The 22,106-nt window shown below is 40.6% G+C and overlaps 1 protein-coding gene across 14 annotated transcripts in view; it reads right to left on the bottom strand.

Moving 5' to 3' along the window:
- The window catches only part of mef2cb (myocyte enhancer factor 2cb), a 210,770-nt gene that overhangs the window by 84,742 nt on the left and 103,922 nt on the right, over positions 1-22,106 (bottom strand). For 2 of the 14 annotated variants that reach the window (XM_088993757.1, XM_088993756.1), the window contains one exon: positions 19,856-19,962. The gene's annotated coding sequence lies outside the window, so the exon portion shown is untranslated. Of the gene's footprint in view, positions 1-11,904; positions 12,349-19,855; positions 19,963-22,106 lie in introns of those variants that run through there. The other 12 variants (XM_088993764.1, XM_088993765.1, XM_088993759.1 and 9 more) reach the window with 10 other exon arrangements.

Below are 22,106 nucleotides of genomic sequence, written 5' to 3'. Positions count from 1 at the left end.
ACAATCACGTTAACGGTTTACTGAAGACTCTTGATGGCCTAGCAAGGGTTGAAAAGAGCAGTAAAAAGGGGTCAACAAACATAAAAGAAAGTTTCGATTCAGTATTCAAGGTAATCAAAAGCCTTCCAGCCCGATCGGTAACATTCGTAGAGGTTAGAGCAACATCACACCCAGTTAAATTTTGCGCCTTCAAAATAAAATCAGGCCTATATCCTAACAGTTATACCACACTTCCTGTAGCTCCCTGGTGGCTCGATTTGGTAGTTGCACTGAAACTGTTATGTGCTTGTTTATTGTGTGTGATTACTGAATAAACCACAACATGAAACTGCTACAATTGTGCTTTTCTTTTGAAGGCCTAACTTTTGACAGTTTGCGTTCCACCAACGCCACCGCCCGAGTGTTACGGGTTGCCTCGGGTCGTTCATAAAAGCTCGCATTGTCGACAGATGAACTCTTTTCATGCGATTTATGAAACACTTTGGGATGAAAGCGCAACGATTTCAGAGGAATGACTGACCGAGTCATGTGTTATTTTGGTGTGGATGACTGAAAACTGGGATGAAATTGAGATGAATCCAATCTTTGAAAAACAAAAACAATATAATTAATGTGGGAGGAGCTTGGTTTGTGATGTCCTCAATGCGTGAAGTTCCTTTGGAAAACTAGCTAGCCAGCCAGATAGCAAATGATAGCTAGCTTGGTAGCTAGCTAGATAGGTAGCTATCTAGGTATGTGGCTAGCTAGCTAGCTAGCTAGCTAGCTAGATAGATAGATAGATAGATAGATAGATAGATAGATAGATAGATAGATAGATAGATAGATAGATAGATAGATAGATAGCTAGCTAGCTAGCTAGCTAGCTAGCTAGCTAGCTAGATAGATAGATAGATAGATAGATAGATAGATAGATAGATAGATAGATAGATAGATAGATAGATAGATAGATAGATAGATAGATAGATAGATAGATAGATCAGAATCAGAATCAGGATAGATAGATAGATAGATAGATAGATAGATAGATAGATAGATAGATAGATAGATAGATAGATAGATAGATAGATAGATAGATAGATAGATAAAAAGAAGTGAAGAGAAGAAAAAAGAAATTAGAATACGGTCAAGACAAGACAAAAAGAAAGACAAAAAAGCTAAATGATATGAAAGAAAGTTGTTAAAAAAACGTACATAGATTTTGTGTGTGTGTGTGTTTGTGTGAGTTTATGTGGCAGCGGCCGGCACAGCGTCGGCTTTTGTGGCTCCTACTGCGCATTATATCAAATAAACAACGTATTACATGTGTACTTAACCAAGGGGAGCTGCTGAGCGCTGCGAGCTAATCCCTGTTATCGTTCCAAGCATTTCTCCCTTGATTAAGGGAAGACGAGCCGAAGACGCTCAAGAAAGGCGAGTGAGGAGGCGGCGGAGAGAGAAAAAGAGAGGGGAAAAAAGCATTTGCGTTAACTTGCAATATATCCATTCTCACTCGATGTAGACGACTCGCTAGCCTCTCTTTGCCTTCTTCTCATTGTTGTTCTCCCTGTGGATTTTCTACTGCTCTGCTTCGTTTTTCGACCACCTCTCAGAAGTGGGTCATCGACGGGCAGCATTTTGAAGAACATGGGAAAAAATGAAGAAGAAGAAGAAAACGGGGGGTGGTGGTAGTGTGGTTCTTTTTTTTGGAAGAGGACAATCTGACAAGTAGCCCGCTTATCAAATTAAGCTGTCAAAAGCATATTAATAACAGGCCGCTCAATTCCCCTCAGACAAAGAGGGGATACTGTATGAAGGGGTTTATTGGAAATAAAGAATGATATCTCTCTCTCTCTTCAACTCTCTCTCTTTCTCTCTCTCTTCCCCTTTTTGTTTCTCTCTCCCTTTTCATCTCTCTTTCTCCCTCGCTTGCTCTCTCTCCCTCTCTATATTTCCCTCTCTCTCCCCCCTTTTCTCTCTCTGTCTCTCTCTCTCTCTCTCTCTACCCCCCCTCACCCTCTCTCACTCTCTCCCTCTTTCTGCCTTTTTTCTCTCTTTCCCCTCTTTCTCTCTCTGTGTCTCTCTCACGCTTTCTCTCCCTCTCACCAAGGGTGCGAATGATTGTCACAGATTCCCACCTTTCAGTCTGTATATTTCTATTTCTCAGGGCAGCTTTGACCAACAATGTTTCTTTTTTTTGGGAGGGGGGGGGGGGTCTAATATGCTCCAAATGCAAACAAAAAAAACACACACACACACATGCAAGGATGTCGAAGAGTCCCATTCTCAACACCCCCTCACCAACTTTTAATTGAACTGTTTGTCACCACCAACGTGAGGCAACACTCTTGACGGCGCTCACATGACATATGCCCGAGATTCAGAAAGAAAATTAACACCTCGGCGTGCAGATGGCAGTGAGGAGAGAGAAAAGCACCCTGTGACCTCACATGCCGGGTCCAACTACCGCGCTTCTTCAAATAGTGCTCGCCATTCAAATAATAATAATAATAATAATAATAATAATAATAATAATATGGTGATGGTGATGATGATTATTATTATTGTTACTATTATTATCATTATTATTATTTTTATTGTTATTAATAATATTAATATTATTATCATTCTTCTCATTATTGTTATCATTGTCATTGTCATTATTATCAGTATTATTAATATTATTAATATTATTAATATCATTAATAATAATATTATTAATATTCTTATTATTATTATTAAAATTAATATTATTGTAATTCTTATTATTATTATTGTTATTATTATTAATATTATTAATACTAATATTATTATGAATCTCGTTATTATCATTATTATCGTTACTATTATTATTATTATTAATAATAATAACAATAATAACAACAACAGCAACACTTATAATAATCATAATAAAAAGAATGATAATAATAATATTAATTAAAAAAAAAAATAATAATAATAATGATAATAAGTGAATGGTGGTGCATGTGGCTGCCGCTGCTCACCCGCAGAAAAAAATATCCTGTGACTGTAAAGTGTCCTTGAGAGTTTTGAAAGGCAGTTATAAATGAAATGTATAATAATAATAATAATAATAATAATAATAATAATAATAATAATAATAATAATAATAATAATAATAATAAGAATAAATAAATAAATAAATACTACTACTACTACTAATAATAATAATATTAATAATAATAATAATAATAATAATAATAATAATAAATAATAAATATAATAATAATATCTCTCAAGGACACCTTATAGTATTAAGAACAACAATAATTGATTCCAAAAGAAAAAAAGATGCAAAAGTCAAAATCCCCTGGAAAAAAAAATATGAAGACAATAAACCGGTGGAAACTGTCAGCACCTTTGGTCAATGAAATGAAATGAAAATAAGAGATATAAAAATATGTATCATTTCTTGGAAAAAAAATGTCAAGGAATAAACATCGCACCACCCACCCTTGAATAGCCTGCAGTTCAATTGTAAACACACTTCTTTTGAATTACCGCAACATGTTTATGAAAAATGTCCCTAATTTTACGACACCGCCATTTTTTCCCTTCTTCCTCACTCCCTGATTTTCTCACACCCTCATCCTGTTTTGCACGACTCCCAAAGGGCCCGTTGAGAGTTCGCTTTGCAGCCGGATGGAAGAATCGAGGAGGCCCTGGGAGCGAACGGCAGGTATCTCCCACACTTCCCCTGGGCTATTTAAAACACTACCGGGCTTAAGCAAAAAGGCCAAAAATAAGTCAAGAGGCCATTTTTATCCCGCGTGAACCAGGCCACGCCCCCTTGGCTTCCTCATATGATCACGCGCTGTGCCAAAAAGTTAACTAACAAAGTGGAAAAAAATCTGAACAATGGATGTGTCAATCTATTGAGCATACACACACACACACACACACACATGCATGCACGAGCGGCAGCCAAAAGTCAATATCAAGGCTGAGCTATTTCTGTAGAAGGCACTATTTAGGAAGTGCGGGCCGGGTGCCAGTAGTCTCCACTATCGTCTGAGCGCTACACAAGCCTCACCTCTCTCTCCCATTGTCAGCTCTCGCTCTCTATCACCGAGCCTTCTTCGACAAGGCTATTTGTTTTTCCACAGCATTGCAGCGCAGGCCAGGTGAAAGCATCTCAAAGAGATTCTAAAGGGTGAGAGAAAGAGAGAAAGAGAGACAGAGAGAGAGAGAGAGAGAGAGAGAGAGAGAGAGAGAGAGAGAGAGAGAGAGAGAGAGAGAGAGAGAGAGAGAGACAGAGAGAGAGAGAGGCCACGACTCCGGCCAGCAATGCTTCAAGTGAAGCACGGAGGCTGGAGTTTCAAACAAAGTGCCCACCCTCATTCATTATACATATTCCTCCACTGAAAATCTCCTTCCGCAATACCATCTCTCCATCTTCTTGCTCCTTCTCCATTGTTCCCCCCCTAGCGTCCCCCCCCCCCACTCTTTCCATCGTCCGGATGAAGCATCTATAAAGTATGAATAAAAATAATGACATCATCAGCTGCACTTTGGAGAAAAAAAGGGAGGCATGCATCACAGTGCTACTGTACATGAGCCAGACCAAATGGAACATTGCGAGATAAGGCGGTAAAGTTTCACTTTCAGGACAAGTATTACACAAGCCGGCCTACGGGGTGGGAACGGCCCAGATGACGGCAAAAAGGAATACGAGTTTGGACGTTGGCAGGTTGACGGTTTTTGTTGTTGATTTTCACAAATGCTCAAAACTCATACGAGTCAAAAAAAAAAAAAAAACGTTCGAATGTGACGTGAATTAAAAATATTGGAGGGGATTTACAGTTGATTTTGCGAGACATTGGCGGCAGAAAGGTTAAAAAACGTGAGTCATTTTTCCTCTCTTGGATTGATGTGTCAACACGAGATCGTCTAAAAATACTTGATAGCAGGAATGGCGGCGGCAGCTCAAAAAAAGACGCTTCAAATGGATGCATGCTCTTGCACAGAGCCACCTTATGTGCATCTCGCCGCACTCGACGCTCCCGAAGGACTTCGATGTGACAAAAATATATGATCTGTTTGATCGCGGGTGGACTACCGTATTTTCTGGTGTCTAAGGCGTACCCAAAAGCCTCGATTTCCTTCAAAAGATGACCCTGCGCCTTATACGCTGGTGCGGCTTATAGGTGAAGTTGTATTGAGCCACAACAGGTGGAAAACTTTTATACATTTCTATATATTATATATGGAAACATTTTGCATTTATTGAAGGTGGGCCTTATACTCCATTGCGCCTTATATATGAATAATACAATAAAATACACCATAGATTGAGGGTGTGCCTTATACTCCGCGCCTTATATATGATAAAAGTTTAAAAATACACCATTCATTGCAGGTTTGCCTTATACTCCGGTGCACCTTATATATGAAAAAAAGTTTTAAAATACATCATTCATTGGGGGGTACGCCTTATACTCCGGTGCGTGTTATATGTGAAAAACGTTTTAAAATACACCATTGAGTGGGGGTGCGCCTTATACTCTGGTGTGCCTTATATATGAAAAAAGTTTAACAATACACCATTCACTGGGGGTGCGCCTTATATATGAAACAAGTTTAAAAATACACCATTCATTGCAGGTGTGCCTTATACTCTGGTGCGCCTTATATATGAAAAAAGTTTAAAAATACACCATTCATTGCAGGTGTGCCTTATACTCTGGTGCGCCTTATATATGAAACAAGTTTAAACATACACCATTCACTGGGGGTGCGCCTTATACTCTGGTGCGCCTTATATATGAAACAAGTTTAAACATACACCATTCATTGCAGGTGTGCCTTATACTCTGGTGCGCCTTATATTTGAAAAAAAGCTTACAAATACACCATTCATTGGGGGTGCGCCTTATACTCTGCTGTGCTTTATATATGGAAAAAAAGCTTAAAAATACACCAATTATTGGGGGTGCGCCTTATATATGAAAAAAAGTTTACAAATACACTATTCATTGAGGGTGCAGCTTATACTCTGGCGCGCTGTATATATGATTTTTTTTTTAAATATACTATTCATTGGGGGTGCGCCTTGTATTCTGGTGCACCTTATATATGAAAAATGCTTAAAAATAGACCATACTTTGGGGGTGCGCCTTATACTCTGGTGCGCCTTGTATATGAAACAAAGTTTAAAAATACACCATTCATTGTGGGTATGCCTTATACTCCGGTGTGCCTTATATATGATTTGTTATGTACACCATTCCCTGGGGGTGCGCCTTATACTCCGTTGCGCCTTATATATGAAATATGTTTTAAAATATATCATTCATTGGGGGTGTGCCTTATACTCCGGTGCGCCTTATATATGATTTGTTATGTACACCATTCCCTGCGGGTGCGCCTTATACTCCGGTGCACCTTATATATGAAATATCTTTTAAAATACACCATTCATTGGGGGTGCACCTTATACTCCGGTGCACTTTATACCCCAGGAAATATGGTACATGAAAGAGTACAGATCACAGGTAACTTGAGTTCCATACAATTCAAGCATATCATATCGATAATGATAAGCACACCTATGGTGTTCCAAGATAAAACGTCAGCATTCTCACAAGATTTTAAAATAAGGTTTCAAATTAAGATAAAAAAAGAGCTCATTTGAAAAAAATAATACAAAATTGAATCCGAACAAGCGAGCCGGGATAACTTCAATATTTAGAGCGAAAGGTACCAACTTTATGTAAATGTTTCTTTTGTCTTATCATGCGCACGCAATCCAACAACTCCGTCCGTCCCTCCCTCCCTCTTCCTGCTATCCAAATATTTCAAGGAGCCGGCCGGCCTCAAGCGCGGCGAGAGGTGTTCAGGGTGTCTCTTTAGGTGGGCTAATGCTGACGATACCATTGTGTGGTCAGCGCGCGGCTAGCCTGCGGACCACCCAGTCAGGCTGCCGCCGCCGTCGTGACCGACAGGCCCGGACAGGAAACAGGAAACAGGAAGGAGGAGGCAGGACGTCCTGTTCATTGCGACATCACTATGGCGTCATTTTAAAAATGAAAAAAAAAAAAGGGAGGCATGATTAACTCATTCACTGCCATTCTCGAATTTATTCGGATTTTGGTTTTTCTTGCTTGCCAATAAAGCGCTGGTCAGACCTCTGGGAATGTTTTCCCCTTCGACAAGGGGGCAGCATTTTCCTTTTGTCCATGTTAGCGCTTAGTTCCAGCTTCAGCTGTTGTTAAAGCGCTATAAAAACCAATATGTACGTATTGCATTGTATTCTGTACAGCCGCCCCCATATCAACCACAGATAACTCCAGAACCATATAACTTAGGAATTAACCCTTTTTTTAACCTCTCCCCAGACCAAATATGTGAACTCCTTCACTGCCATCCGCGAGTTTATTAAAGAATTTAAAATATGACGTGGAGCGGCAGTTCCGAATTTGTTCAGGTTTTGTTTTTTTTTCTTGCTAGGGTGCCGATAAAGCACGAGCCAGACCTCTGGCAATATTTTTCCCTTCCACAAGGGGGCAGAATTTCCCTTTTTTATAATAATACATTTAATTTCTAAGCACCTTTCAAAACTCTCAGGGACACTTTACAGTCACAGGATTTTTTTTTGTGCGGGTGAGCAGCGGCAGCCATTAAAGCGCTATATAAACCAATATGTATGTATTGCATTTTTATTTTGGACAGCCGCCCTCATTTCAAGCCATATAACTCCAGAACCATATAACTTAGGAATTGACTATTTTTGTCTGATGAAAGTAGAGAGTCTCAGGTTTCTAATGCCGCATATAATTTTTATGTCGTCCGAAAACTCAATATTCTGCGGGTCCCGCAATTTGAGTGAAAATGACAAAAACCCTAGCACTGGAGTGGACATCTATTTGCACATCATCTGGCAGTGAATGAGTTAACTTCAGACCTCAAACTCAAAAATTTCTTTATCAGACAAGAACAAATATGATGCCGCATTTTCATTTGGAATACGCACCTGGAGGAACCTTGCACGACTCAAGCAAAAAAACAAAAACAAAGGCATAAACATTCCTATGTGCAAACGCAGACAATAAACGCACAAACACACACACATACACACAAACAGTAAACACAAAGAAACCGAAAACAAAAAAATAAACTTTAGAAAAGATTCTAAAGTGTGTTTTACAATACAATTAAACATCAAAGACTGATCTATTCCGCTGTGATCTTTAACACCCCAGTGAACAAGCCCCCCCCCCCCCCCCGACCACTACCACCACCTCCCACAAACACACACTCACACAAGAACGCTGCTGAGCATCAACGCTAATTACGAGAGAGAGACTTGGCAACATTATGCAAAACTAAGGACATTCTCAAATATTTGCATTCACCATAAACCCCGCGCGAGTTCTGTTTATTTGGATTCTCCGCATTGTATCTTCTTTTTTTTTTTTAATAAGGAAGCGCAGCCGGTTTGAAGTTGAAAAAGTGAGGTCACGTCTAATTTCTCTAATTTCATTAGTCGCAATAATAATTTCATTACGGGCATAAAAGGCGGGCATGGCCTTGTGTAACAAAGTCCATAACAAGCTGCTTTTTGAGTCAGGAAGAAACTTTTCATCTGCTTCATAACAACCAGCTGCAAATCGGGGACAATGATGTTAACGACGACCTTTGTTGAGTCATATTTAGTTCCCCATTTTATTTCCACGCTACCTGAGCCTCATCATTTGATTTCCTTCACCCCGATCACCTTCTCGTTTCAGCCCAAAATGGAATAAAGAGCAAATTACTGCACTTTGAGATCTCCCACCACATCTCGCCACCTAACCTCCAGTGGCCAAATGAGCGCTCTGATGATGAGCAAACGCTGCAAAGCCTCTTTCAAAATATTTGAAATCACCGACGGAGGAGAGGGGTACACGGGAGGGTACTTTAAAGTACACCAAAGGGCTTGGGGAAGGAGGCTGTTGAATTATTTGCTTATACATGAGCGCCTCTGATGTTCTTATGAAGCTAAATGTTGTCATAGATCTGGTTTTCCATGAGGGGAGAATCGTGAAATGGGCTTTTTTTTCCTCCTTGGGTTTACATGTCTGTAAATTGGCATATTTTTATCCTGCTACATTTAAAAGAAAAAGACAATTATGCTCGGGGTAGGGTGGAAGGGATGATTACCAGTGTTATCAAGTATGTTAAATGCATTGCACACACTGATGAAACCCAAATGCACACACACAGATACACGTTTTCATGTTTTCTGGGGACCACTTTTCAGATCATCACTTTCGGGGACCACCCTTTTACAAATGACTCACAGATTTAAAAAATATCAGGCATTCACACGCTAACTTTGTCAGATTATACACTTTTCTGAAATATAAAACACTTTATGAAATCATGTTCGGACCATGTCTTTTGGGGACTTCAGAAAAAAAAACCGATTTTATGTGCAAAATGGGGACTCACATTTTCTTTTCCTTTCGGCATTTCCCATAGGGGGTCGCCACAGCGAATCAATGTCCTCCATCTTCAGAGGTTTGATTCGCATGTTTGTTTCGGCCAAGCTTCTACGTCGGGACTCAATTTCAATATATTTCAATTCGTTTAAATAATTCACACACGATCCTTACCGGATCATCACTTATGGGGACCACCCTTACCAAATCACTTACAGCTCTAAAAAGAATTAGGCATGCACACGTTGGCTTCGTCATGTTATACACAGCGACTGCAGTAAAACCGATTGTATCTGCATAATGGGGACTCAATTTCAAAATATTTAAATTTCTTTAAATAATTCACACATGATCCTTACCAGGTACACCTGACTAATGGGGACCTCACACAAACTGTATTACGAATCAAAAATTTCAAGCATCTGAACCAAACTGTCAAATGAAAGTCCAATATAATGTGAATAATAAATTAATAATAATAATAATGTGTTTTTTGGGGCGGTTTAGATGCCCGTGTGATACACTTGGCATATTTTTATGCTGCTACATTTAAAAGAAAAAGACACAATTTTGGTCAAACGATGCTCGGGGTGGAGCGAGGCGAATAATTACCACTTAACAGTGCACACACACACACACACACACACACACACACACACACACACACACACACACACACACACACACACACACACACATCGAGTTAGTTCTTCCTTGAAGTAAAGCCTCACTGAGCCCCTTCAGTGTACAGCAAAGTGCCCTGACAATCGGCTCAATGCCCGGGCCAATCACAGGGCCACGTGACCCTCTAATCCCTCTATGAGAGGCGCAAGTATGTGTTGTCATTGTTGGTTTTGTGAATCAGTGCCCAAAATCCCACATGATTTGTCCGCAGGGAGAAGAGAGGGGGTGTGGGGGGGGGGGGGGGCAACAAAAAGTCGGCAGGACAGTTAGGGTGAGTGAGCATTATGGCGACAGGCCATGCTTTTTGTCTGTGTGTGGTGTGTGTGTGTGTGTGTGTGTGTGTGTGTGTGTGCATGTAATTGTGTGTGTGTGTGTGTGTGTGTGTGTCCGTGCTTGCACGAGGTCCCTGAGATTACAGTGCCTGGTTGACAGAGTCCTCAGTGTGTAATCGTGGGTCCACATGCGAGCACTCACCTTCCTCTCTGAGCCGATTAAGCCAACGCTAAATCCCAAGAGAGCAACAGGCCAGACAGGACAACTTCATTGACCGTGGCCACAGGAGGGGGGCAAAGGGGGCTAATATTTGGCTTACACTAAAACCATTTTCACTGGAAAAGTAAAAAAAAAAAAAGAAAGGTGGTGGTGGTGGGGGGGGGGGGGTATTTCACAAGCTCAAAATGGAATCAATGATATTTTAAGCGCTGCTTGAAATGGAACTTTCAGACTTGTATTCTTTGTTGAGAGCTAGGAAAAATAATTGTAATTATTTCAATTGAATTTCTGCTGATTACAAAATGTTCCAGGTTTCAAAAACTATACATAAAACAAAGGTTCATCGGGGGGAAAAAGAGTGTATTTACTGTTTACAATTAAGCATGTGTGGGAATAACAACCGTGAACGCGAACGCCAGCGGAAAGTTTGATGACTTTATTTTTTATATTTAAACAAACTGATTTGGGATTTATTATTATTATTTCCTTTACATTTTAAAATGAGTTGTGTAATTTCAAATAAAAAAAGTCCCATTTCCAACATGCCAAGGATTCTAAGTGAACAGGTTATTTATAGTAACATTATTACGACTTGAACTGCAACAGGTTTAAGGATATGAAAGTACATTTTAAATAAATAAAACCAAATAGCATATTTACATATGTTTTAAAAAAGGTTCATATAGCCTGAAAAGGTCTGTCATCAATTTTTATCCGCTTGATCTTTGCTCTATTATTTATGAAAAGAATATGTTAATTTTTAATTCGGACTGTCCCACAAAATATACGTTTTTTTTCACTTTTATTTTGTAAATCACTGGATCCGTTATTTTAAACCCTATCAATTTGCGTATATACAAACATACATATATTAGCGATTAGAAACACTTTCACTTTTAAAAAGGTTATTCAAGCTTCCTTCTAACTCTGCCCGGGACGCTTTTTGAATGACAGTTTTATTTCCACCGAAAGTCAAGCTAACTTTTAAATATCATCCAAAATATGGGTCAATCGCAATCAACGTGTTATTTTAAATCGAATTCAAAGTCCAAATAAAGTGCGTTGAGTTCTCTGTCAACGTAGAGGTGTGCGCGTGCATGTCGACACGATGAGCCTCACGCTCCAAAAGGCGACCATAAAACCACGATTTTACAAACTAATTGGCACCGCAACTGGAACTTTGTTGAGGAGGTGCGCGCATCGTGGATCGTGTAACAAAAAAATAGTAAATGACAAGAAAAAAAGAAGAAGAAAAAAAAGCACTCAACTATCTAAAAAGCGACGTGCGCGCGCGACCGCTTCGACTTACTTTAAGCAGCCGGAAAACGCATCCGTCTGAGGGTCAATGTGGAAAGAAAGCTTGCGAACAGCGAGGAGGAGCAGGTCCGCCGGTGGATCGGGCTCGGGTTCGGAGTCCGGGTCCGGACGGGACGGGACGGCACGGCACTGACAGGACGCGAGACAGCCGCTTCGGTTTTGAGAGGACGGACTCGGGGGCAGATCAAGCAGCAACGTGCACTTAAAATCCAGGAGCGCAATTTAGCTGAGGACGCCGCTGGGAGGGGAAAAAGTCATCTACAGTACACGCAGAGAGTGTCGACAATGTCAGGGAGAACTACGAGCGCCTTCTTTCTCTCTCTCTCTCTCTCCCCTCCCTCCCTTTCTCTCTCTTCCTCTCTCTCTCTCTCTAATCGCTTGTACGACGGCAGGGGCGCGCTGCAGTGTCCGTCTTGTAAAGACCCGGTGGATCGGTGCCGGTGGGTGGCGAAGGTGGTGCTGGTGTATTTCAAGAGGCTACCTTTTGGGATAGCCTCCGCCCCTGAACACTTTCAAAACAGAATGGTAACAGAGGTTACAGAAGGGCTGGACGGTGTTGTTTGCCTCATGGATGATGTGCTCATATGGGGCCGAACGCAGGAGGAGCACGATGCCCGCCTGCATGCTACCTTGGAGAAAATCCAGGAGGCAGGCATCACTCTCAATGTGGAAAAATGTGAACTGTCAAAGTCAGAGGTGACATTTCTAGGCCATGTGATCTCAGACAGCGGCATCAGGCCAGACCCAGCTAAAACTGAGGCAGTAAGGATGATGCCGGAACCAACAAATCTAACAGAGTTGAGAAGTTTTCTCGGAATGATGAACCAACTGGGGAGGTTTGTGCCGGGGTTGGCAGATCGAGACAAGCCTCTCCGAGACCTCCTGTCCAAACGGAACTGCTGGGTGTGGGGCGTCGACCAGGCACGAGCCTTTCAAGATTTAAAAGACGCGCTGACGTCCACACCGGTGCTGGCCATGTTTGATCCCAACAGTAGAACGTCCGACGGAATCCTACTGAAGGGACAGAGTGCTTTGGTCTGCCGAGGCAGAACGTGCAGTTCAGACGATCAAAAGCCTCTTGAAAAAAGCAGATGACCCCTATCTGGCCTTGCTTGCGTACAGGGCTACCCCTCTTGAAAACGGGTACAGCCCCGCTCAGCTTCTAATGGGGAGGAGACTCCGCACGAGGGTTCCCATCCTTCCTGTCCTGCTTAACCCAGCCATCCCCGACCGAGAAGCCATCATCCAGAAGGAAGATGAGAAGAGGACAAAAGATGCACAACGCTACAACACGCGACATCGTGCACAGAACCTCGTCAGACTCAACCCGGGACAGTGTGTGTGGATTAAGGACCAAGGAGCGGAAGGAGCCATCATCGAAAGACATGCTTGAAGAGTCGTGGTGAAACCAACCAGGTTGGACTTGTGATTTTCTTTTTTTTCACCCATTTTCCCCTACTTTCAGGCCCTGCTTGCAGGGTTGTTCGTTTAAAAAAAAAAAAAAAACGGGGGTGGGTGTATTCCGAATATTGAGATGTACTTGTACATGCTGTTCTGTTTGTCCATACAATGTTCAGCCCATTACAGAGCATAGAGGAGGATCAGTTAAGATGGACCATCAAGTTATTGTTCTCAAATGGAGTGCGATCCCTTGTCACAGTCTGAGGGACGAGCAGACCTTTCAACCACGAGGCAGAATAATCCTCAAGGTCTGTTGAATCATTGGTAGTCTATCCAATGCTAGAAAGGGGAGATGTGGTGTGATTGTTGACAAGATCAGTGGCGCTGGGCGATGACGTCAGCAGGAGGCGCCAAGGACCAGGAGGGGGAGTGACTGGGAAGAAGCACGGGTCTAGGGGTAGAGGGGATAGGGGGGTTGACTTGGTGGTCTTGTTTCTTTCTTCTCCTTCCTATTAGTCATGACAGTATCTTTCCATGAAGGCAGTCTTTTATTTCCTCTTAGTGAGTGGCTTCTTCTTCTTGTTTGTGTTCTTCTTCTTTTTCTTGTTCGTCACATGTGCCAGCGTTCACTCAACCCGGAAGTAACTCAAATATCATCTTAATAATACTAATACTACTACTACTACTACTCCTACTACTACTACTACTACTAATAATAATAATAATAATAATAACACATTTCATATATAAGCGCCTTTCAAAACTATCAAGGTCACTTTACAGTCACAGGATAAGTTTTTCTGTAGGGGAGCAGTGGCAGCCACATGCGCAAGCGTTCACTCAACCCGGACGTAATTCAAACAGATAGAAAGCTATCTAGCTAGCCAATAGATAGCGAATAGCAAGTGGACCCCTGTTTCCCCGGCTTTTGCAAAGCCAAGGCACATGTTTTAAAGGACAACCGACGCCCCCGGACAGGTTGTGTCCATAATTTGTAAAATGGCTTCAAATGACTTCGACTGAGCGTATTTTAATAAGATTCCACCGGATATAGCTATATTTTACATTTTAAGACTCGCGCTGAATATTCAGGAAGTCTTGTTTTTGAGTCGGTGACGAGTCCGTATGTGACGTCACCAAAGGAACGCCCCTGACAGAAAAAAAAGACACATTGTAGCAGTCCTTCCATCACGTCAATGTATTTTGCTGTACTTATTTGGTCTGAAAACCTCATGTTGCACCCAAAAGCCGCCATAAGAGGGCGCCCAAGCTCCATGGAAGGAATTCATCAGCCTGTGCAAACAGGCTGATTCATTCCTCACAACAGCTTGGTGGCCATTTTGTGCCACTTTTCTGGGACGCTACATTGCAGTCCAGATGCCTCAAAACGACACCGAAGGACTTCTTTAATCAATTGCAAACATGTATGCTTTCCTCTTCAGAACTATTTGAATCATATTCATAACTGGATGTGTAACAAGAAAGCATCTTCTCCGAATCTGAAGGCATTGTTTTGATTCTCCAGCAATGCAAGACGTCTTGGCGTGACGTCACGAACTGGGGGCGGGACTTTCTGAAAATGCCCAATTCGCAGCTCAATTTTTTTGCAGATTTTGGACACTTTAATTCATTTTTATTGGTGTTTTGCATTTGAATAAAAATATCATACAGCGTGTTTTGGGTATTTTAGATGCTATAAAACGTTTTTCTCATGTCAGTTAAGAAACAAAAAAGTCACGTCGGTTGTCCTTTAAACGCTGCTTTCATAGAAATGCCTTCTGCAGATTTCGTCAAATGTGAATCTCTGAATCTTATCCCCTCCCATTTGTGGTGGTCCCCGTCAAAAAAAAGTTCCACCTCCCGCATGGCGCCACTCATTGTGGAAGAAGGCGCTATCTCCAGATGATAAGACCTGACATAGACAGTAAGCATGGGGAATTAGCAAGCCCTTATCCGCCCAACCGCATGATTTCAAAACATCCACTCCACTGCTGTGACGATAACAATTAAAGCAGCAAGTTTGCCACTTCAGATAAGCGCCAGACAGGCATCACCATGGCTTTATGTACAAAAGATGAATCCCAGATAGCCCTTGTAATTATTTGAATATTATACGGCTGCCAAAGGGAAGATTTGGAATATGTTCCGTTCGATGCTTGTTTGGTTTGTCATCGAACTGTGTGTGTATGAACTCAAGGAAATAAAACTTTTGCTTCAAAGTAACAGATTCGAAATCACAATAATGCATTAGTGCTTTGCCATGAAAGAGTTGAGCTTCCGTTACCATATCAACCAATTTTAGCGATTTAGCTTGAAAGTAAATTACAGGCTACAACTGCAGGAAAGGAACTCCTAAGAAGAAAAATAAAAAAGTGCTTACTGCTACTTAACCCATTCACTGCCAGACATGTGCAAAAATGTGTCCACTCCAGTGCCAGCCAGGGTTTTTGTCATTGTCACTCAAATTCCAGGACCCACGGGACACTGAGTTTTAGGACGACATAAACATTCATTGCAGCACAAGAAACCCTAGATTCTCTTCTTTCATCAGAGTTAATCCCTAAAGTATATGGGTCTGGAGTTATATTAGCGTGAAATGAGGGTGGATGTCCAAAATACAATAAAATATTGGTTTACATGGCGCTTTAACAACAGCTGAAGTTGGAACAAAGCGTTAATATGGAAAAAAGGGAAATGCTTCCCCCTTGTGGAAGGGGAAAAACATTGCCAGAGGTCTGGCCTGCACTTTATCGGCACCCAAAAAAAGAAAAAAGAAAACCCGAACGAATTCAGGAATGGCGCTCCACGTCATATTTTTAATTCTCGAATAAATTCAGGGATGGCAGTAAATGAGTGAACATATTTGGTCTAGGGAGCGGCTGCATGTTTCTGTAGTGGTTAGGGACTCTGCCTCACAGTTCTAAGGACCTCGGGTTTGAATCTCAAACGTTCACACAGTCTAGTATTCGGCAGCCTGATGGATACAGCAAATGAATGATGTAAAGTATAGGTGTGCAAAAGGTAAAATAAGAAAAATCAGGGCAGGGGTGTGCAACGGGGTCCATAACCCTGACAACTACTAATCCTCACACATTGGCTTCCTATAGAGATTTTCTATTTGCAGCTTCCAATAAACTATTAAAATACAGTAAAGTCTCGTTATATCGATATTCTCGGGAGTCGGAAAAAATATCGATATAACCGGACTATCGATATATCCGATGCTGCGGCATGTAAATTTTCTCCTTGCGTTCATAGAAATAGTATCGTAATAAGCAGTACTATCGATATAACCAATATCGATATAACGAGACTTTACTGTAGTTCACTTTGTCTCTTCATAATATCCCCATGAATAAACACACTTCTGTTGCATAAACAGATATTGTTTGCTCTACCTTCTGCTCGATGTCAAGGTAAACATGTGAGCACATCACACCTTCAAGTAAATTAAAAATGAACAGTTTCCGACAGATCGCTCTTGTTTTGTTTCTGAAAGTGAAGATCTGCTCAACGCGGAGGCAAATTTTGTTTTTCTACTTTCATTACTTTCATCACTTTGCTGCTGTGAAATGTAAATTTCTCCACTGTGAGACTAATAAAGGCAAATCCAATCCAATCCAATCCAAATCTATTACAGTGGGACAGAGGGCTGCGGGCCACCTCATGATCGTGATAAATACTCAACTATTTGCTTTATCACCTTGAACAGATAACTGTTGTCATATTGGAGTGGAGTTTTTCCAAATAAGTCGAAAATCTATTTTGCATCAAAGTCTGGGCTCACATGGTCCCTCCACCAAACAAAAAGCCTTTAATATCTCTCATAAACAAACGGCAATGTTTACATCACTTTTATCAATATGGCCCCTTTCAAAAACAAGCTCTTTGAGCATGTGTGATGCAACAAATACAACAATGAGCTGAGTAACCAGTGTAATAGGTTCAAATGCAACTTCTCCAAACTTACCTTTGTGGCTTACATGCTTCCTTTTAAAAAATAGTGTAAAATCTACACCAAAGCATTGGAGCTAACCATTATAAATAAATGTAGCTTTTTTTTAATGAAAATCGCTTCTTTTACTTCCCTTTCAAACCATCTATGTTCTTTCGCTAAGATTTTAACCTCATTGTCGTCAAATGAGTGGTTGCTAGCTTTTAGGTGCAAATGTCACGAAACCGATATGGTGGTGGGAGCTTCAATTTGGATCGTTCGTACAACAGCCTGCTTAGGCAACATAGGATTAGTAATGCTGATGAGGTGATACCAGAGCAAATAGGGCAATCAGGCCAGTCGTTAGGGAGGACAATATGAACAATCAGTGGAGCCGCAGGGAGTAGTCCTCTGCTCCCCCCCAACCTGAGAGCAGGGACCAATCATAGCAGCACCGCCATGTCTGGACAATAGGGATATATACAGATAGATAGATAGGGCCGAAACTACCAGTAAGACTTTAGATCGCTGAAGAAGCATCTTGGATAAGAAGCGAAACGTGAGACACCTTCAAAAAAGTACAGATGACGGCCGAAGAAACCTTTTCATCGATGGACCACTCCTGTACGACTGAGAGCTTACACAGACGCATTATAAATAAAAAAAATAAATAGCGAGATAGCTAGATAGCTAGACAGATAGCGAGATAGTGAGATAGCGAGATAGCGAGACAGTGATATAGCAAGATAGCGAGATAGCTAGATAGATAGCGAGATAGCTAGATAGATAGCGAGATAGCGAGATAGCAAGATAGCGAGATAGCTAGATAGCTAGATAGCGAGATAGCTAGGTAGATAGACAGGTAGATAGATAGATAGTTAGCCAGATAGCTAAGTAGATAGATATTCAAATGTATGTAACGTAAATATATTCAGGTGTGATTTGATGTAATAGATTTGATCTTATTCTATTTTCAACACTTTACATTGGTTCATAATGCAAACAACATAAAAAAAACAACTACTTTGAGCCAGACCAATAATTTTGTCCAAAAATTGACCATATTTGGGGAGCAATAATATGTCATGTTTAATTTGAAAATAAATCTGTTTTTGAACTGGTTTTAACTAAGTTTAAAGAATTACTAGATGGCTTTATGTGCCCGTTAACTTTAGGTTTAAGTTTTTCGGAGCAAAATGTTTAGACACTCTGGTACTAATAGCTCACCCTAACTATCCATCCATCCATCTTCCAGACCACTTTATCCTCATTAAGGTCGCTACATTGCCCCCCCCAAAAAAACAAAAACAAAACAAAACATGAGTAAGTCGATCCCAAGCAGTGACCTAATCCTTTCAGCGGCATTCACCCAATCGAGTCCGGATGATTACGCGGCCTATCAAATCAGTTGATGAATAAATCAAGCTGTCTAATCGGGCGGCTTGACGGGCGGCCATTGCCTTTTTGTAATGTAACCTTGCTGGTGTCTGATGACACGGGATGCCACCTTCACATTACCTGATCTTTTAATCTTTAATAGTATTACCTTTGCCTTACCCAGACCTACGATAACACCAATTAAGAGCACATTTGAATCAAAGATAGCTTGAGATAGGTTTCCGAAATGTATTTTTGACGCAGATTTCAACAATATATTACCTTTTTTTGTTTGTTTTATTTTTGTATTCCCCACCACAGAGATATTTTCATTTCTTTGGTTCTCGATTTGGCCTCTCAAAGACTGCACAATAGGGATTTTATCATGCGCTGGAATTTATAGATAGTAATGATGTTTCATAAACAAAACAGAAATTCACCTGTAGCTGTCTCTTACCCTTAATTAATGATTATGACAAAATATATGACCATATTATATTTCTGATAGTTTTATCAGGACTATCATATGCTATTTAACTCACTCACTGCCATTCCCGGATTTATTCGGGAATTGAAAATAGGACGTGGAGCGCCATTGCTGAAATTGTTCGGGTTTTGTTTTGTTTTTTCTTACTGGGGTGCGGATAAAGCACTGGCCAGACCTCTGGCAACGTTTTTCCTTCCACAAGGGGGCAGCATTTCCACTTTTTTTCATTTCTGTTGTTAAAGCGCTATCTAAACCAATATGTGTGTATTGCATATTTATTTTGGACAGCCACCCTCATTTCAAGCCATATAACTCCAGACCCATATAACTTAGGAATTAACTATTTTTTTTACTGATGAAACAAAAGAGTCTAAGTTTCCTAACGCTGCATTGAATGTTTATGTAGTCCTAAAACTCAATATTCTGTGGGTGCTGGAATTTGAGTGAAAATGACAAAAACCCTGGCACTGGAGTGGAAATATTTTTGCACATCGTCTGGCAGTGAATGAGTTAAAAGCAACAACCACAGATTTGGCATTCAATCCCTCAAAAAAAAGGAAAAAAAAACTTTCAACTAATGTGAAAAAATGAAAACAAAGAAAAAAAATAAGTTCACCATTATAATCAATACACGTTGTCCGGGAGGGTCATGAACGTAACACCATGAAAAAAAGACCAGTGTGCTTAGCTACAGCTATCCAGCCACTTTGTAATTTTTTTTTAATGTGTGTTCTTGCAACATACCCCACGTTCAATGTTCTTTCAAGCAGCGTCTGGTAGCTTTCTTCGTCATTCATCCGAGAGCTCCTCTCAATGTTCAAAAAAAGGTTGTGATCTGCTTTGGTTGGCACCTGCAAGGAGAAGCAAAGGAGGCGAATGTTAGTAGGAGGAAGAGGAGGAAAAGTGAGAACCTGTCACTGGCATGGTAATTGTTTTCATAGAAGTGTGCAAGAGCAACAGCATTCACATAGATGTGAGGGTGTGTTTGTTAGCGTGCAACACGCGTTCAGATTTGGCAGTTGCGTTTGAAAGACCACGTGAAATCTGACAAAATACTGGAGCATAAATTTCACTTTGCATTTGTCTGGACGAGAGTACTGAACAAAAGTACAATAGAATGAAGCGTGGCGTGTCACTAAATAGTCGACGAGAGACCTACGGAGGATAACTGAGATAAATCTGGAGCGAAGTAAAGTAGTTGCATAAGTACGCACACCCCTTGTAGAGCATGGGATCAAATAATGAACTGATCAAATTCAAATTTACGTGAACACATCAGTCACCATTGAACTCATTCGCTGGCATTGAAAAATTTCAGTCATGTTTTAGTCATGGTTTTGTTTGCTACTTTTGACCTTTTTTTCTGATGACTATTGTTTTTGATTTAGTACCAGTTAACTCTATTTCATACAATTTGTCAAATACACCCTCCTCCTGCTTCCTGTATAATAATAATAATAATAATAATAATACATTGTATTTATAAGCACCTTTCAAAACTCTCAAGGTCACTTTAAAGTCACAGGGTGAGTTTTTCTGTAGGTGAGCAGCGGCAGCCACACGCGCCAGCGTTCACTCAACCCGGAAGTAATTCAAATAGATAGAAAGCTAGCCAGCTAAGAGATAGCTAATGATTTATTATAGTACCTATGCTTGTCTGTGACTGTAAAGTGTCCTTGAGAGCTTTGAAAGGTGCTTAAAATGTAATGTATTAATATTATTATTATTATTATTAGTAATAATAATAATAATAATAATAATAATAATACATTTCATTTACAAGCGCTCTCCAAAACTCTCAAAGTCACTTCACAGTCACAGAACAAGTTAAATAGCTATCTAGATATTAGCTAGCCAGCTAGCTAGTAGATTTGTGTAGCCTTCTCATTTATTTCCTGTTATGACCTCCAAGAAAGAAGAAGACATTCCACGCCACGGCAATTCTCCATTGTGAAAATATATATTTGTTGGGGTTTTGTTTTTTCTTGCGGGGGGCCGATAAAGCGCTGTTCAGACCTCTGGCAATGTTTTTTCCCTTCCACGAGGGGACAGCATTTGCCTTTTGTTTTTGTTAGCGCTTTGTTCCAGCTTCAGCTGTTGTTAAAGAGCTATATTAATCAATATGTATGTATTGCATTGTGTTTTGGACAGCCACCCCCCACCCCTTTCAAGCTCAGATAACTCCATCTAACTTAGGAATTAACTCATTTTTTAGAATGTAAGCAGAGAGTCTAAGTTTCTTACGCTGCATTGAATATTTATGTCGTCCTTAAACTCAATTTTCTGTGGGTCCTGATATTCAAATGACAATGACAAAAACCCTGGCACGAGAGTGGACACATTTTTTTCACATCGTCTGGCAATGAATGAGTTAAAGTATGGATCAAAATACTTGATCTCTTTTGACATTCACGCTGTCAGACAACCACATGAAACTCATTCGGTGTCTCTCACACTTCCACATTTCATGAACCGTTCAGTAAAATAATGCTCGTTTTCAGTTTGAACCAACTCACTTGCACTTGGTCTTTAAATGACCTTCAACTTCCAAAATTGTCCACCCAACATGTTTAAACTTTGCCGATTATTTCGATTTCCATACCATTCTAAACTTTTACGATACGTCTGTCGATTTAAATGCTGAAAAACAAGCAAAGCTAGCGTTATTCAATCCAGACCGCGCACAGAGTTAGACGTGCCGCATATTTGACCTGCGGGGTGCTTCGTCAAGTCTAAACATTGCCGAATGAAAACATTAAAGACTATTACAACGCCGGGGCACATATTATGACTGAGATGTACACGCTACACAGTTGCATGCGAACAAATCAACTCGACTGTAGATTGAATAAATATACTTTGCGCCGTTCATGTCATCCTGAGCCAAAGTCATTTCTCCTAAATGGAAATGTAATTACAGTATAAGTTTGCCTCCTGAAACCTTTCCTGTCCAAGTCAATACATTTCCCAGCCCTTGATCACACGCACTGTATAA

The sequence above is a fragment of the Hippocampus bargibanti genome, linkage group LG04 (assembly GCF_051943395.1).
Source record: "Hippocampus bargibanti isolate YZ-2025 linkage group LG04, ASM5194339v1, whole genome shotgun sequence".
In the NCBI taxonomy this organism is placed as follows: domain Eukaryota; kingdom Metazoa; phylum Chordata; class Actinopteri; order Syngnathiformes; family Syngnathidae; genus Hippocampus; species Hippocampus bargibanti.
The sequence above is the reverse complement of the archived record's forward strand: the minus strand, read 5'-3'. Positions and strand labels throughout refer to the sequence as shown.